The sequence below is a fragment of the Pipistrellus kuhlii genome, unplaced genomic scaffold, assembly GCF_014108245.1.
Source record: "Pipistrellus kuhlii isolate mPipKuh1 unplaced genomic scaffold, mPipKuh1.p scaffold_m20_p_2, whole genome shotgun sequence".
NCBI classification, from domain to species: domain Eukaryota; kingdom Metazoa; phylum Chordata; class Mammalia; order Chiroptera; family Vespertilionidae; genus Pipistrellus; species Pipistrellus kuhlii.
Genome location: NW_023425515.1, coordinates 4637295 through 4655778, shown reverse-complemented (window position 1 = coordinate 4655778; position 18484 = coordinate 4637295). Strand labels below are relative to the sequence as shown.

Below are 18484 nucleotides of genomic sequence, written 5' to 3'. Positions count from 1 at the left end.
CCTCCTGCACCGCCTCCTGTGCTGACTTCCCGCACCGCCTGGTCCAGGGTGTCCCGGGGGACTTAGCTGCTCATGGTTCCCCACGCGGCCCAAACCAGCAAAGAGTTACTGCGGCTGTTTTAAATAAATTATTCATGGTTTTAAAATGTTCTTGGTGTTAGTTTCTAAAACAGTATCTACATCAACACTGGGGGGTTCTGCACCATGCCACTCCTGGCATTTGGACCAGAGACTCTGTGGGGGGCTGCCCTGTGCACTATGGGATATTAGCAGCATGCCTGGCTTCTACCCACCAGAGGCAAATAGAAACACCATCAGCACCACCACCTCCAGTTTATCAACCAAAAGCATGTCCTGATACTGCCAAGTGTAAAGAGATCAAAGGTTTGAGAACCACTGCTCTTCACTTATGACTATAAATATAAAAATTCCTTTAAAAATTAGCAAAGACAATCTAATGGCATATTTAAAAAAATAACACATGGAGGCCAAGAAGCGTTTGCTTCATGAATACAACCATGATTTTGTGGTAGGAAATCTATTAATAAAATTCGTTCTGTTTCTTTAAGAAGAATGCTGATCAGGTTAGTAAGCAAAATCCAACCTCACTACCTGATAAAAACACTCCATAAAGTGGAGGCAATTTATTTTTTTAAATATGTTTTATTGATTTTTCACAGAGACGAAGGGAGAGGGACAGAGAGTTAGAAATATCGATGAGAGAGAAACATCGACAGCTGCCTCTTGCACACCCCCTACTGGGGATGTGCCTGCAATCAAGGTACATGCCCTTGACTGGAATTGAACCTGGGACCCTTGAGTCTGCAGGCCGATGCTCATTCACTGAGCCAAACCGGTTTCAGCAAGTGGAGGCAGTTTAAAAGATTATAGACACTCATTATATGCTTCCCCTGAAGGTGATTCACTCACTACTGACTCCCTGTAAGGTAATAACCTCTCAGCCCCAAAGTCAGCACTTTCTGAACGAGAAACGGTCAAGGCATTCCAGGAAACAGCAGGAGCCACACAAAATGCCCAATACTGAGCCCATCGCAGACAAGAATATAGATGGAATACTCACCATAAATATGTATTAGCAGACTGATTCTAGCCGTGCAGTTTTTAAAAGAAAAATCATGACTGTTCTAATTGGTTTGGCTCAGTGGGTAGAGCATCAGCCTGCGGACTGAAGTATCCCAGGTTCGATTCAGGTCAAGAGCACATGTCTGGGTTGCAGGCTCAAGCCCCAGTAGAGGGCATGTAGGAGGCAGCCAATCAATGATTTTCTCATCATTGATGTTTCTCTCTCCCCCCACCCCCACTGCCTTCCTCTCTGAAATCAATAAAAGTATATTTTTTTAAATGCTCCAAAATTTAAAAAATAAAATAAAATCATGACCAAATTTTGTTTATACCAGGACACAGAAACAGTTGACTATAGAAAATCAATTAATCTGATAATTGGCAATAAGAGGAAAAAGGAAGAAAACAAGCCTATTTCACTGGATTCGGGAAAGGCAGGTGGGAAGTGCAATGCCAATCATCCTTGAGGAATGACCATCGAGACGCCATCCCACCACCGAGAACTTACTGTGGCCACAGGGACAGAACGTCGGGAATAAGAGAAGGAGAGATTACACAGTTTTTGCCACTGGTAGATGAGATGATCGTCTACACAGGAAGTCCAGGACGCTCTGGAGGCGCATTACGGAAAACGGAGAGCCGCAGGAGACGGCGGTAGAACACGGATGCCACTCCGCCCTCGGCAGCCGCCTGCCCTTCCTCCTGGCTGCCAGCTGCCCGCACGCCCCCTCGACAGATGCCCACTTTGGAAGGACGGTGAAGAGAGCAAAGTGGCACTGAAACTGCGCAGGGGCCGCACTGGGTGGCATTCACTCCGGTGCCAGGCCTGCTTGGGACCTCCCTTCAATGTCTGGGCTGGGCCATGCCTCCCGGCTCAGCCTGGTGGTGCTATGGACTCACCTCTTCACTTCAGTTCACTGGAAGCGAGTGGAGACCACCAGGCGACGCCAAGAGCCGAGTCAAGGAGGCGGCCAGGACAGCTCAGGTTGTACATGACATGGCCACCAGACAGATACATGTGATATGGCCCCCGATGCCCTTCCCCACTGTCCTCTGTTCCAGCCAGAACCCCCGACACAGAGCCAGACCGACGGCACACGAGGTGCTGGTGCTCCCGGCTCGGCCGCTCCAGAGGAGAGCTTCAGGTTTAGCTCCAGGCCCCAGGAGATAAGGAGCTGCCAGGCAGGCGGTGTCCGGGAGACAAGACGGCGCCCGCACAGTGGCCTCTGCCGCGCCGGCCTGGGGTCAGGTGCCTGGGGCAGGCAGCCCTGGCGACCTGGACAGCGAAGGCATGTGAGCCCGTGTGCACACTGCCCTTCCAGCGGGAGCACGCAGGGTGGGACGCACCAGAAAACAGGCGCCCCTTTCAGGGACAGGAACCTGGTCCAGGAACCTGATTTCTGTCTCCAATCTCCCCAAATGCCATCTTTCTGGGAGAGGGCCGGCTGCTGACTAGGACCCCTGACCCCCGCAGCCCAGGAACAAGGATGGCGGAGGACACACACCTGCTGTGCCCAGAGCCCCTGATGCTCGGCAGGCCCCAGGCCCCAGGTCCCCGGGCTGGGCCCGCCCGTTGTGAGGGAGAGAATCCTCTCAGCCCCAAGCATCCTCCAGTCGCTGCAGGTGATAATCGACAGGAAAAGAAAGTGATGCATTGAGAGCCCAGCCCTAGGATACAATGTGACTGTGATTTTCTTTTGTACACAATAGCCGCTCTCAACATCTTAACAAGGGAAGCCCTAAGCTGAGTATTAAATCAATGACGAGCAAAGAAAGCAAATACACTTTTGATCCAGAATGTCAGTGTCTGCAGCCGTACCACACTCACAATGTGGTCAGAGCACCGGGAGCTGCCGCTTGTGTCACGTTTATGGTAACAGTTACTGAATAGGGATTCGCAAGAAAAGACTTAATTCTAAAGCGACGCTAAACAAAGTATCTTTAACTTGAAAAGGAAAGCAGTACTGCAGTGCTCAGTTCATATATTTAAGCAACATTATTTGAAACAAGTCAAGACTACAAATACAAAAAATATGAGATTGGCACGGGGGTTGTATCAACTTACTCATATCCCCAAAACCGTGTATGTGTGTGTGTGTGTGTGTGTGTGTGTGTGTGTATTTTACAAAATATTGTAGTAGCCATCAGCACACTGTTTGTTATAACCATTTACACAGGGGCTTAAACATCCTGCCTGAGAACTGGAAACTATTAATTAAATGTGCAAATTTCTAGACATGTTGGCGGGAACCCGCTCTTCGTAGACAACACTTTAAAAGACAGGTGAGCCCTAACCGGTTTGGCTCAGTGGATAGATTGTCGGCCTGCGGACTGACGGGTCCCAGGTTTGATTCCAGTCAAGGGCATGTACCATGGTTGCAGGCACATCCCCAGAAGAGGGGTGTGCAGGAGGCAGCTGAATCGGTGTTTCTCTCTCATTGATGTTTCTAACTCTATCACTCTATCTTCCTCTTTGTAAAAAAAAAAAATCAATTAAAAATATTTTTAAAATAAATAAATAAAAGACAGGTGACTCCAGGCCAGAGAAGAAATGGCAGGAGGCTGCCTGGTGGAGGCGTGATTAACAGAAAGAAACCAGTCGCTTGCTCACCTAACCCTAGCAGGTCTCAAGACTGCTTGTGGGTGCAGGAGGGAGGTGGTCAGCACGGAGCCTAAAAGAAGGGTCCCGGGCTGCCTGGAGCCAGGACACCAGGGACTGAAGAGGGGGTGCGGGTGACCGGAGGCCCCTCTGTGGGATGGGCCTGAGGACTCTGATGAACTGGGTACCCCATGCCCACCCCTGACTCAGTGCTCTCCGCCTGAGCTGCCGATCATTTCTGGGCTCCCAGGAAGCACCCTAAGAGCTGGCTGCCCCACGGCGAACTGGGTCTCCCCCTGGCAAACACCACACAGACCTCGGGGTCACGTCACCCCTGGACATCTAAATGGGACAGCCGCGTCTATCTGAAAGAGTCTCTCCATCTTCGGGGTCTAACAAAAGCAGGCCCAGCTCTGCGGAGGGATGTCCGCTGCTGCTCCCCGCAGACGCACTGGGACCCAGCGGCATCTGTAGTCTGGCCCCCTAGGAAAGAACAGAGGGGGAGACCCCACACCTGAACCTTCTCATTTGGATTTTGGATAAATGGGAACAGATTAACAAATACCTAAGAAAAAAGCATATACCCCTTTAAGAAAATCAATCAACATGCACGGAGGCCCAACTGTGCTCCACAAGGTCCTTCAATGTCACCGAAGTTAACTCGGCGAGCCCAGCTCTCAACACAGATGGACTTCTGGGTCTGCCAGCAAGAGCTGTGCCCAGATCACGAGGGCAGGACCCACTCCAGGGCCGTTCTGGGGAACAGACACACACACACACACACACACACACACACACAAACAGAAACACACACACACAAACAGAAACACACACACACACACACACACACACACACAGAGACACACACACAGAAACACACACACACAATCAGAAACACACACAAACAGAAACACACACACACGAACAGACACACACACACACAAACAGAAACACACAAACAGAAATACACACACACACAAACAGAAACACACACACAAACAGAAACACACACACACACACACACACACACACACACACACACCAGGTGGCTCAGGGTGGGCAGGTCCAGGGGAAGCCATCATCCTGAGAGGGTTTCTCCTTGAGGGCCTAAAAGTGACAGGCATAAACACACGTACTTCCAAGGGAAAACACACCAGGGAAGCTGACCACCGCGAACGAACAGAACACTCCACTCCCTTCAGCAAATGCCAAGGCCACGGCCCGTTCGGGGCCTCTCCGAGCCGTTACTTCCCACAGCCTGCTCGGCAGGCCCCACAGATGGCTCACAAATGAACACACCCAGGGAAGGACCACAGAGCAACTGCAACCGCCCTGCAGGCTCAGGAGCAGCTGAAGATGGCCTCCTCCCGCCATGTGCCACGCGATCCAACGGCCCCAGGCCTCCGCCCTCTGGGTGCCAGGACCTGTCCTTCCAGCACAGAGTGCTGCCTGACCGCATTCATACTCTTGCTCCCTCCCAAACCCGGCAAAACCCTGCACACCAGGCTCCCCTCCGGACAGCCGGCCTTCGGCTGTGACCAATGAAGCCAAACCCTGGGCCACTGGCCAGTCTTACTCCTTATTTCTGTTTGCTTTAAATTGTGGTTAAATATACATAACATTCCAAATGTTAGTCCTTTTTAATAGGTATTTTTATTGATTTCAGAGGAAGATAGAAACATCAATAATGACAGAATCATTGATGGGATGTCTCCTGCAAGCCCCTCACGGAGGATCCAGCCTGCAACCCAGGCATGTGCCATCACCGGGAATCGAATCCTGACCTCCTGGTTCAGAGGTCAACGCTCAACCACTGAGCCATGCTAGCGGGGCCACTTTTATCGTTTTTTAAGGGCACAGCTCAGAGGCATTAAGCACATTCACACTTTTGTACAACCATCAACATCGTCCATCTCCAGAACTTTTCACTTTCCCCAGCTGCAACCCTCTCCTCATTAAACACTAACTACACACACACACACACACACACACACACACACACACACACACAGTCTTTCAGGCCCTGGTACCCAGCATCCTACTTTCCGTCTCTATGGATTTGACTGCTCTAAGCATCTCATATACGTGGAATCACAGTCCTTTTGTGACTGGCTTATTTCACTCAGCATGATGTCCTCTGGGTTCATCCATGTTATAAGCGTGTTTGTTTTTAAGGTTGAATAATATTCCATTTATGTATACACCACATTTTTCTTTTATCAGACGTGTCATTTTTAGCTTCCACACTTGGGCATATGACCCATTTGGAGTTGACTTTTTTGACAATGGGGAGAAGCAGGACAAAGGTTCATTGTTTTTGCATACGGGTGTCCAATAATCCTAGCATCCTTTGTTGAAAATACTATCACTTCCTCATTGAATTACGCTGGTACTTTTGTTGGAAACTGATTGACTCTAGATGTGGTTTGTTTCTGGAATCATTCCAGCCCATTGATCTTCATGCATACCTTTTCCACAATCAGTGAAGCAACAGAGAGTCTTAAAACCAGGTCATCTTTTGTTTTTCTTCAAAATCATTCTGGCTATTCTAGGTCTTTGGATTTCCATTAAATTTTAAAATAAGCTTGTGAATGTCTAAAAAAAATAAACAAAAACAAAAATCTTGCCAGGATTATTATTTTGATTGCACTGAATCTCCATGTCAGTTTTGGTAGAACTGACAGATTGTTAACATTAGGTGTCCTAGTTCATTGACATAGTATATCCCCCCATTTATAAGGTCTTCTTTAATTTCTTTTGGTACATTTTTTGGTTACATTTATCCCTAAGAATTTCATATTTTTCCTGCTGTTGTACATGGTGTTTTATTACAAATTTTAATTGTCCAGTGCTACTATATTGTCCAGTGTTATACTGACCTGTATCTTCTGAACTCACTGAACTCACTTATTAGTTCTAGTAGCTTATTGTAGACACACCTTTATCCACACCTGTGAATAAAGATTTCCCTTCTCTTTTCCATCATGTATGTCTTTTTCTTTTTCTTCTCTTACTTCCCTGTATGAGGCTGGATAAAAGTGGTGAGACGGTGTGGGACATGCCAAGGTCACAGGGCCCGCCCTCACAAGGCCACTCGGAGCCTCGACAGCCTGTCCAGTGGGAGCTTGACGGGAGCCACAATGGGAAGTGCTCCTCCAACTGTTCATTTTCTAGCAGCCACATGAACAAGTGAGAAGAAACAGGCAAACGTCTATAATATATAAAGAGGTAATATGCAAATTAGGCCAGACACCATTAACGGGTCACAACTGGACAGGGGGAGGTTGCTTGTGCAGGTGAGGCCCGGAGTGGAGACAGACAGGGAGGCGGCCCAGAACAGACATGGGCGGAGGGGGGCGGGGCGCAGAAGAAGTCAGGCGTGGGTCCCAGCCGCCTGACTCCCACGCGGCCCACGGAGTACCTCCTCGCATGGCGGGAGACGGGCACCTCTGCTCGCGATCCCCTCTAGTGATTTAATAATATGTCTTATTTAACCCAATATGTCCAACATCCGGTCCGGGTACTAGCATCTTGGGAGGCGTGTGATGTCACTCTGACCACACCTCCTGACCCCGGCCAGCCGCCAGGGCTCCGGCTCCGTGGGGGGCAGCGCAGCACAGCGCAGGCGGACACGCCCTCCGAGGATCCCTGTCCTCCCATCTCCCTTTTCCATTCACAAGTTACAAATGTTACTTTCATGAGCTCTGTGACTTCAAATGATTTCACGGTGGTTAATTCTTCCACTGGATGGTAAGTGTGGGGATTCAATAGTCTGTTTTCATTTTTCTTAATTAAAAAAAATAAACTAACCCATTCCTGGAAATATAACATCACCACAAATTATGAAATAAAAATGACAAGATTATCAAATACTCCCAATTTTCTACTTCTTCTGTAAACTCTGGAAGGGAAAGAAGAAACTGAACCCTTTCTGGAAATAAGTACAAATGGCCACACATCAACAATTTGTAATTATCATCACTTCCTTTTAAACGTTCTCTTTTTTTTTTTTCTAGGAAAAAAAAGTTCTTATGTATTGGAAGCCCCTCTCTGATTTATATTCTCTCTGTCTCTCTATCAGACTGTCTCTCAACCCCCAGCGCCCCCCAGCCCCACTCCCAACAACAGGAAGGACCATCTCGGTCATCAAACCACCCGCCCGGCACAAATCTTTCTTGTTCTGTACACTTGACATACTACATGTCACGCGTGTCAAATTACACGCCAAGTCAAATAAAGCACATCCGAAATGCTCGGGGCCGCTGCTGCCGACTCCGTGCTGGGCCAGGCGCCTCTCGGGTGCTGATGTCATTGTTTGGCAGATACACGTGAGGGGAAATAAAAAGACTAATTGGTACAATCGCTGTTGTTACGTAAACCTGTCCTGCCCTCAATGTGGTGGCAAATATTAAAACTGCTTCTCACACCCTCCCTTCCCCCACACAAAAGGCAATAAACAAAACCCCAGGGAAGGGGAGATCAGCCCCGCTGAGCCCATTAGCGCCCCAGGACCTGACACTGACGTCGCCCCACAGAGCCCCTAAAGCGGCTTTCTCCCGGGGCTCCCAGACGCAGCCCTCGCCCCCAGAGTGGCCTGAGGACACCAGACCAGGACAGGCGGCCTCGCCTGCTCCTGCCCATCAGCCGCCCGAGTGCCACAGCCTGAACCCAGCCGCCAGCAGCCCGGCCCCTCTCAGGCTAGTGGCTCTCAGGGAAGGAGAGATGCTACTCCCAGATCTGCTGAGCCATGAAATGATTCAGCAACAAGGAACACCAACGCTGGCACAGAACGCGGTGCTGTGTGGACAGGCAGACACCCAGTCTGGGAGTAGGTGGGTGGCACAGCTCATGCCAATGCCCCCGCCTCTACCACGCTCAGCACCTGCGAGACGCTGGGCTGCAATCACTGGGCTGATGGCGCCACGCCTGGTCCAGACAAAGCGAACAGGGACGGACAAAGCCCAGGTCTCCCCGTCGGCGCCCACGGGGAGAGCAGGGGAGCCCACCCCAGCAGGGAGGCACGCCGGAGGGACCCTTGCCGGTGTCCAAGGGCTCGTGGCCAGTTTGGGGACGAATCCGTGCCAAGCTCAGCCCAGGTTTCTGTTCCTGCTCCCCTCTCCCTGTGGCCCATCGGAGCCCCTTCTCCGAAGTGCTGGCGGAGGCCGGGACTCACGCACACTGCCACGTGGGCATCCCTGCTCCACCCCAGGAGGCACGTGGTGCGTGCACACCTCCTCACACACGTGGCCTTTCCGTCCTCACACGGGGAAGAAGAGGGGAGCAGAGGCCGTGGCCGAGACAAGGGGTCGCCTGCCAGAGCCGCCGTCACCCATGCTCTTGACCTTGAGCCGATGGTGTGCCCCAACCCCTCCAGAGGAGAGGCCAGTCACCTGCCCTCCATGCTCACTGCGGTCCTCAACAGCACTGACCATGGCCCTGTCACAGCTCACAACAAGGTCCTAGCGTGTTGGATTTCAAAATGAGGAAATAACAGAACATGAGAAAGCTAGTAGGCGCCTGGAAGGGTGTCGTTCTTTCCAATGTGACTGGGGTGAGTGGAAACCGCGTGACCCTTTCAGAGGGCAAGGGTGGCATCATCCCGTACACCAAAAGGTTGTGGGTTCGATTCCCGGTCAGGTACACAGAGAAGGCAATTCTCTCGCATTGATGTTTCTTCTCTTTCTAAAATCAACAAACATTCTCAGGCAAGGATAAAAAATTAACCTAAAATCCCCACACATTTGGAAAATAAAGATGTCTTTTATATCACTCATGAGTCACAGAAGAATAACACCAGAAATGGTTAAATGCTGATAACTGAACAGTGAAAATGTTATGTGCCAAAACATACAGGCTACCCTAAAGCAGAGGCACGGACAGTGACAGCCTTAAATGCTTATGATAGGAAAAAAGCCTGAAAATTAAGAAACGATGCTCAGAAACAATAAAGAATAATAATAAAGAAAAAAAAAATAAAAAAGGATAAAGAATATATTAAAGAAAATAACGATCTCAATCCAGTAGCCTAGCAGAAGAACACCAGGATAAACTGAAGAAGCGTGGAAAGCAGTGATGACAAAGAAAGCAGAAATTAATGACACAGAAAACAGACCATGGAGATGGTCCACAAAGCTAGAGCCGGCGCTGCAGTCAGTGATACAATAGATAAACCTCTGCTGAGATGACTCAAGAAAGAAAAGGCGAGAGCAATTTTAGGAATGCAAAGAGGAACTTAATGTCAGACACAGTAGAGATTTTAAAATTAAGGAAATATAATGACCTCTGTACCAAGGAAATGGCCAGTTTAAGGAAATGGATAGTACGGTAGGCAGCCCTGAGATGACCCCCAGGGTTCACTCCCTCATGCAATCCCCTCCTCTTGAGGGTTTGTTAGACCTGGAGACTGGCTTCTAACAAAAAGCATACAGCAACCCCAGCTGGTGTGGCTCAATGGTTGAGCATTGACCTATGAACCAGGAGGTCACGGTTTGATTACCAGTTAGGGCATATGCCCAGGGTTATGGACACAGTCCCCAGTGTGGGGTGTGTAGGAGGCAACCAATCAATGATTCTCTCTCATCATTAATGTTTCTATCTCCCTCCCTCTCCCTTCCTCTCTGAAATCAAGAAAAACATGTGTGTGTGTGTGTGTGTGTGTGTGTGTGTGTGTGTGTGTGTGTTTAAAGAGTACAGCACAGATAATGGAAGGTCACCTCTAAGATGAAGTTTTGAAAGACTGCAACTTTCTCTTTCTCTATTTCCCTCCTTCTCTATTCCTCTCTCTCCTTTCATGCTTGCATGCTGCAATGAGAAAATTGCCAAAATCCTGACAACAGCCCATGAGTGAACTTGAAAAGGGACCCTTCCCCATAGAACCTTCAGATAAGATCACAGCCCAGCGACAACTCAATGGCAGCCCATGAAAGCTAAGCTGAGCCCAGATTCTTGAATCACGGCAACTGTGAAATGATAGTGCTGTTTTTAAAGCCAACAAACATTGGTGCCATTTGTCACACAGCACAGGTAACTAATGCAGATGCCTCCCTAGAAAAATAACTTACCAAGTTATATTCAAACGGGATTGGAAAACCTGAACAGATGTGCAACTATTAAACACACCCAAGTAACCAACTCCTGGATCAAGACAGAAAGCATCCCCAGTGCCCCTAGGAGGCCCTGCATGTCCCCTTTCGGTCCCCAGGGGCCCCTCAGTGGCCACACCCTGACTCCAGGCAGCACGGCCTGGTTTTGCCTGCTTTTGTGCTTCCTATCCGTGGACCAGGCAGCATGCACCTGTGTCTCACGCCCTCCGCTCCCACACCTATAAGAGCCACACATATCTGCCGGTGGCTCGGCACTTCATCTCCTTCCCATCGTGTGAACTTTATTGGAAGCAATATTCCGCTGTACATACAGCATACACCACATTTTTCTTCTCCAGGGCCCACCAGCTAAGTGGTGTGGCCGTCCTGTCCTGCTCAGGTCCTGACACACACACTGGGTCACGCGCAATGGCCTCGCCTGCAGATCTGGCCACGGGATCTCTGAAGCGCTGCCCCGTTTGCAGCGCTGGGCCAAGGCCGCCGTTCATTTTAGCCACCCCGGTGGGCGGGCCGGCACCTCTCTGTGGCCATATTTTTGCGGGTCCCTGATGACCAATGGAGGTAAGTCTTTTTTTTTTTTTTTTTTTTTAATATAAACACAAGTTTGTTTTGTTTGTTTGTTTGTTTTAATATATTTTATTGATTTTTCACAGAGAGGGATAGAGAGTTAGAAACATCGATGAGAGAGAATCATTGATCAGCTGCCTCTTGCACACCCCCTACTGGGGATGCGCCCGCAACCAAGGTACATGCCCTTGACCGGAATGGAACCCGGGACCTTTCAGTCTGCAGGCCGACGCTCTATCCACTGAGCCAAACCGGTCCCGGCAGGTAAGTCTTTAATCTCTTTATTGGCCTCTAATCCCGGGAGGCGCAATGGGATGATTCAGAACCAATCAGCCTGTGTCTATACCAGCACAACAAGGGGAAACAATAGCGTCCTTTATTGAAACCGGGAACCGGAGAGAACACCCTGTCACGCTGCCATCCAACACCATCCCGAAGGCCCAGCAGTGAAGTGGGAAGGAAAGACAGTAACAGCAGAAAGAGGAGGCAAAGCCGCCACCATTCCCAAAACAACAGGGATGTCTGCGCAGAAAACCCCCAAGTTCACAAAGCTAGAAATAACGATGGATAAGGGGATTGGCTATAAAATTGATAACCGGAATCAACTGCCTTTCTGTGCAACACCCACAAGAAGTTAGAAACCAATTTAATTAAAAATAAATTTTTAAAACACCACTTACAAAAGCAACAGAAGTTATGAGTGTCTGGGAATAAATTTAACTGCAGAGTCTAAGGCAATATGTGGAATATTATAAAGCCTAATTTCAAGTCAAAGATCTTCGCTAATGGAGACACATACTATGTCTACAGCAGGGACTGAATATCTATCATAAAGATTAAAAATCCCCCAAACGGATCTACAGGATTAATACAATTTCAATCAAAATTGTGACAAAGTTTTTATGAAACGATAAAAAAATTGTTTACTGTTTTTTCAAAATATATATACTCTGAGTGGCCAGATTATTTGATCTCTGAATGCATAATAATCTGGCCACACAGTGTGTGTGTGTGTGTGTGTGTGTGTGTGTGTGTGTGTGAGGCCCATTGCATGAATTTGTGCATGGGTGGGGTCCGGCCAGCCTAGCCAGGGAGAGGGAAAATAGGCAGTTTGCCGGCCTGCCTGCTGGTTGAACTCCTAGTCGAGGGTACAATTTGGATATTAGCCTTTTATTATATAGGATATACACTGAGTGGCCAGATTATTATGATCTCTGAGCACAAAATAATCTGGCCACTCAATGTATATGGTTTTCATCTGCAGATAAAGGCTTAGGCTTCCGTTATTCATGTCCTGCTCCCCTCACCTGCATTTGGGAAGTGCCCATTAGCTCAGTTACTTTATTTCAAAAATTAAACATATATTTTAGGCCAGAGGTTGCAAAAATAGGGTGTAACTGGTCGAATTAAAGCACGAACATTTTCCATTTGCCTGCATGGTCTGTTAAAAATAACTGCATATAAAAATCCAGATTTTATATGCAGACCAAAGGTCAGTAGCTCTGATCCGGCTCCCACCTGGTCCTGCTGGCTGGGCGTCCGTGCTGGGCCAGGCGAGGGGCCCCAGAAGAGGCGCCCGGTCATCACTCATGCTCACATGGCCACCATCGCTCCGTCGCTGGCTCACCTTCCTGGCCCCTGTCGGAATCTGTGTCTACAACTTTCACGTGTAGCTTTGTTCACAAAAAACAGAAGTGTTTATACCCAATAACTCTAACGTGTGAAGGAAAGTAGCGAGAGGCACGAAGCAGGCGGGGCTCCAGGAAGACAGGTGCTCACCGGGAGCTGGAGCTGACCTGCAGGCCCCCAGTGCGTGTGCGAGCAAATAACGGGCTTTGGTTTAGAAAACCGAGAGCGACCTTTGCAGCTGACGTGTGTGCTGATCTCTGTCATCCGTCTGGAAGCACCTGCCGGGACACTCCACCTCAGAGGCGTGGCAGTGAAGGGGCTTGAGTGACAGCTTCAGGAGACCTTGCTGAAACCGGGGCCTTCTCTGAACCCTCCTGGCACCGCTCACCTTGATGTCCACCTGCCGATTAACCCACCCCGAGGCCGTCTTTGCCTAACCACGTGACTGCAGTCTCATGCGGCAAAAATTGCTGGTACTGAACCGTACTTTGCAAGGCCTGTCCACTGAGTGACTTCTCTCTGAACGCAAGAATTACATGTATCTTCCTAATAAAAGTTACATCCCTGCGCTCAATCACTCCAATGAGACCAGGACAGTCGCCTAGGTTAGAAATCGATCGATGAGGAGTTTCAGGCAATCATCAGCACGTTCTTACGTGATGGGTCAGTGGACAGCTCTTCAGCTCAGCCCTGCCTTGTGTCTAGAAAAACGCTGGGCACAGTGAAGCTACATAAACTGAATTTCTGTTCTTTCCGAAGCAGCATCTTGCCTGCCTCGTGTCTGCCTCTATCATCCCAGAGACAGGCCTCTGACTCCGTCCACAGGTGAGAAGTCTGTGAGTGAGGACTTCTGGGAAGCCACTCGCTCAGTCTGTTTCTAAAACGCAGGCTTTCGCTTACTGAGTTTTCTGAGCATCCCGGCGATGTGATTTAATCAGACCTTTGTCTGCAATCTAGATCCGCCGCTTGCTCACTGAGCGGCCCTGGCCAAGCCTGTCCACCTCAGTTTCTCCATCTGTGTAATGGGGCAACACTACTGTCCTCACACGGCTGTTTTGAGAAACCAACAACCAGCTGGAACCGGTTTGGCTCAGTGGATAGAGCGTCAGCCTGCAGACTGAAAGGTCCCGGGTTCGATTCTGGGCAAGGGTATGTACCTTGGTTGCGGGCACATCCCCAGTAGGGGGTGTGCAAAAGGCAGCTCATCAATGATTCTCTCTCATCGATGTTTCTAACTCTCTGTCCCTCTCTCTTCCTCTCTGTGAAAAATCAATAAAATATATTTTTAAAAAAAAGAAAAAAGAAACCAATAACCAAAGAAGCAGATAAAATGCGGACAGGTGCAAGAACTGAAGCTGTTGCTACGAAAACAACACACGGAGCCTAAATGACGCGGGAGGGTGCACATTTGATGTCAGCATTGCGCACCCAGTTTTCAGGTCAGCAAACGACGTGATGGAGAGAGAAAGCGCCCTCCTGGCGTTCCAGAACCAGCCCCTGGCCTGGGTGCAACCTTTAGGGAGCAGGTCCCCGGGAGCCACGGGTCTGGGCGAGGTCTTCCCTGGCAGCAGCTTCACTCTGCTCTTTGGCTGATTTCACTCCCCACCGCTTTCCAGAGGGATCCAGACGCTCCACGTGAATGGCACGTGGCCTCCCAAGTCGCCTTGGGACAGGCCTCTCGCCGCTCCCACCGGCGCACCCAGCTTCAGCTTCTAGTCCCACCCCACGCAAAGCACTTGACCAGGAAAAATTCTGCCTGTCACGTGTTCAAGGACACATGTTCCTTTGAGTGTGGTGACACCAACATCTCACACGTGTCTGCAGCCCTCTGACTCCTGGGGAAAAGACCACGGCCCCAGTTTCCCCTCCACAAACACACACACACACACACACACACACAGACGCCTCCTCACCCCCTGTGACAAGTGTCACAGTCTCTCTCACAGCTGCCTGACAAAGGTCATCAAACAGCGCTAAATAAGTAACTAGATACAAAAGACTGTCAGAGGATGAGCCACTAACGCGCTTGCATTTTAAAATCAGTAATTTAGGATTCGTTGTTAAAAGACCAGTAAGTGGTTTCGGGAACGAAAGATGAAATCACAGTCACTTCCCTTTACCCTGTGAAACGACTCCTTTAAAACTTCAAGCGTTGTTTGACCGACCAGAGAATGGCTCACCCCAGTAACAACCCATGAAATTTCTTAGCAACTGTTTTTACAACGTTCAGTCCACCTGAGAGAAGTTTTCTCAATAAGAAGATGAAGTAACGAAGATCTCAGTTGTACAAATCGTTCAGAAACACACGGAGGGCGGTAACCCACCCGCCCAATGCTTTGCTCTCTCCATATCTATCAGCCACAAACTGTAACAGTAAAACGTTCGAGGTTTTGACAAGGCGAGGGGGGGAAGGCAAGGATGGGAGTGGAAGCCGTCACTCCTCCTGCCACGGGAGCATTCTGACGGTGACAAAGCGGGAGCAGCTCACATCGAGGGGCCAGCCCCCTCTAAGTCAGACGGAAAGTCAACGGAACGTGTGTGTTTCAGGGTCAAATGCGACCGGACAAGTTAACCAGACACTCCCATGACAAACCCCAGTCCATCCGGCTCCGCTCAAGTACAACATCTGTTTTTCATTTTCCCTGTGTGTGTGTGTGTGTGTGTGTGTAAGGGTTTCAACATGCCCTCCCACCTATGATGTCACCAGAGATAAAAAGTTTACAGACTTCCAGAGGACAGATGGATCTGAAAAGATGAGAGTCCCGTGGAGCTTAATTTAAATGCTGGCCACGCTGATCTGTGATCTGACCTCCAGCAGGTAACCGAGCCTCACTGTTTTTCCACGACCACTCTACAAGGTCAAAGTCTGACCGGGGACAACACAGGTCAAGGGTAACCCAGCGTGTCAGGACCCACGGCTGGCTACCAGGGGGAGTGGAGTGAAAAGGGTCACTTTGATGGATGCTCTTATTCTAACTTCCAAAATAAAGCAACTTCCAGATTACGTCCGCAGCCCTGACACACCAACATAGGTACAGATACAGGGAGCGTCTCTGCAAGCGAGTGGGCCAGCCCGGGGACAGGGGCATCCCCCCACTGGGCACAGCTTCCAGAATCAGGACTCACCACCAGTTCAAGGGCCCCTGCTGTGTCTGCCTTCACCACCAGTAACACTGGCATTAGCCCTGCTCTCACCAACTCTGCAGGCTACTGCTAAGACACGGGTTTTCTGGCAGAGATGCCCACGTAGGGCACCCCTCCCCCGCCCTGCAGGTGGGGTGAACAGAGGCTCCACCAAGCACATAAAGTTTGGTTCAAAACATTAAGGCACCTTACAGTTTCCAAGGCCAAGGAGAGGCCCTGTGCATGCTGAATGTCCATCCCATGTAGCTTCTTGGTCAAACACATAACCAAGACCATCGGAGAGTCGCCAAGAAATGGATACAGAAGAGAACTGTAACAGACTCACTATGAAACTTTCAGGGGGGGCAGGGGAGGGACAAAGTAGGGGGCGGGGACACAGAGAAAGTGATCCAATTAGAGGAGGTTCAGCATCTGACTGACAGCTTCTGAGGCTTTTAAAGGGAGAAAGGCGTTGGTTAGCAATCCCCAAATGAGTACAACCAGCCCGCAGCGCTGTAACTTAACGGATAGGGAACCTCTGGGCTGGATGCAGCCCACGGCCCACCAGTTCCACCAGCACCGGCTCACTGGCCTGGTCTGGGAGGAGTCTCACTTTAACCCAGGCGCCGCTGCTCACTCCGGCCGGCCGCCTCCGGGCCAGCAGCCCTCATCTTCCCTTCTCGGGAGATCATGTTTCCTCTGACAGCAATCCAACTGCTCAAGTATTCTCTTAGGCAAGACCGGCATGATGCTTTAAAGGGAAAGGGCCGGGGAGCCATTTATAAAAGCGTTTTTCCTATTCCACTGAACTTCTCTCAAAGTTAAAGGGGGAAAAGCAAAAACCAGCACAATTTTCCAAGGTGGCTTCGCTGCCAGGAACCCTCCTGTGCTGGGGTCCGGGGCCCAGGGCCAGCATGCCCTCGGGTGGCCCTGGGGAGGCGGCTTCCTCCGGGCTCCGGACCCATCACCTGATTGGAACCAGGGAAATTCGCAGTCAGCCCAGGTCCAAACGCCAAAGTCAAGGCCGGACCCCGGCGCCCCTCCCTGCAGTCCACCTGCAGCCCTCCCTCCTCCCGCGGCGTGGACCCGGCCCGCGTGCGGAGGGGAGGGAGGGCGCCCGGGGTCCCGGGTCCAGGGGGCGCGCCACCTCCACCGCGGGGCACAGAGGATCCCCCCAAAGTCCGGGTGAGGGGTGCGGGGTGAGGGGTGGGGGGAGCCCCTCCCAGCAGCCAGGCCCCCCGGGGGCCCCTCCCAGGACCGGAGCCCGGGCTGCAGGGCGGCGGGCAGGGCCTGGGCCTGAGCTGGACCAGGCCGGGCGGCAGGTGGGAGCCGGGCCGCGGGCGCCCCTCCCGGAGGCCGCAGCCGGAGCGGCCGCCACTGCGGCGGGGCCGGGCGGCGGGAGGGGGCGGCCCGGCGGGCTTTGGGGGCGACCCCGGCGGGGGTGGGCGACCTCACCTGCGGGTCCGCGCGGCCCGTCCCTCCGCCGCCTCCGGGCCGCTCGGCCTGCGCTCGGCCCCGGGGCCGGCCCTGCGTCGGGCCTCAGCGAGTGCGGCGCCCGCCGCCCCCGGCCCCCATCCCCCGCGCCGCCCCGCCACTTCCTGTGCGCGCCGCGCCCACAGTTCCGCCGGCGGGGGGGGGGGGGCACGCGGGGGGCGCGGGGCGGGGACACGCGGGGCGGGGGACACGCGCGGGATTCGGGGGGCACGCGGGGCGGGGGCAGGGGGACACGCGGGGGATTCGGGGGGCACGCGGGGCGGGGGCAGGGGGACACGCGGGGGGTTCCGGGGACACGCGGGGCGGGGGCAGGGGGACACGCGGGGGGTTCCGGGGACACGCGGGGCGGGGGCAGGGGGACACGCGGGGGGTTCCGGGGACACGCGGGGCGGGGGCAGGGGGACACGCGAGGGGACACGTGGGGGACTCGGGGGGCACGTGGGGGGGCACGCGGAGGGTTCGGGGGGCACGCGGAGCGGACACGCGTGGGGGCACCGGGGTCCGTGGAGGGCTGGGGAGCCCTTGGGAGGGGCCGGGGAGACTGGGGTGACAGGGGGCACGGATGCGGGGCGGCAGGGGCGGGGCTGGGCGGGGCCTGTGGGACACGCGTGGGCGGGGCCTGGGGTGGGGAGGAGGGCACGTGGGGTGGGGACTATGGAGGCCCCCCCCCCCCGTGGAGGGGCCGGGTTAGGGGTGGAGGGGCCAGTGGCCCAGGCACCCACGGGGAACTGGACTGGGGCCAGGCACAGCGTGGCGGGAGGGGTCCCGGCAGACGGGGTCCCGGAGACAGTGCCCTGGGGGCCTGGGACCCGCCTGGACTCCCCCGCCGCCCCGGGGAACCCCGAGAGGGCACGGGGGTGTTTCCAGGCGTGAGCTCCTGTCCGGA

General features: G+C 52.2%; 1 protein-coding gene across 1 annotated transcript in view; it reads right to left on the bottom strand.

Annotated features, from left to right (window-relative positions):
- AGPAT3 (1-acylglycerol-3-phosphate O-acyltransferase 3) overlaps positions 1 to 17691 on the bottom strand; it is a 64178-nt gene extending 46487 nt beyond the window's left edge. Inside the window, exon 1 of the mRNA XM_036445693.2 lies at positions 17560 to 17691. The gene's annotated coding sequence lies outside the window, so the exon portion shown is untranslated. The remainder of the gene's footprint in view (positions 1 to 17559) is intronic.
- Between the last annotated feature and the right edge of the window lie 793 nt (positions 17692 to 18484).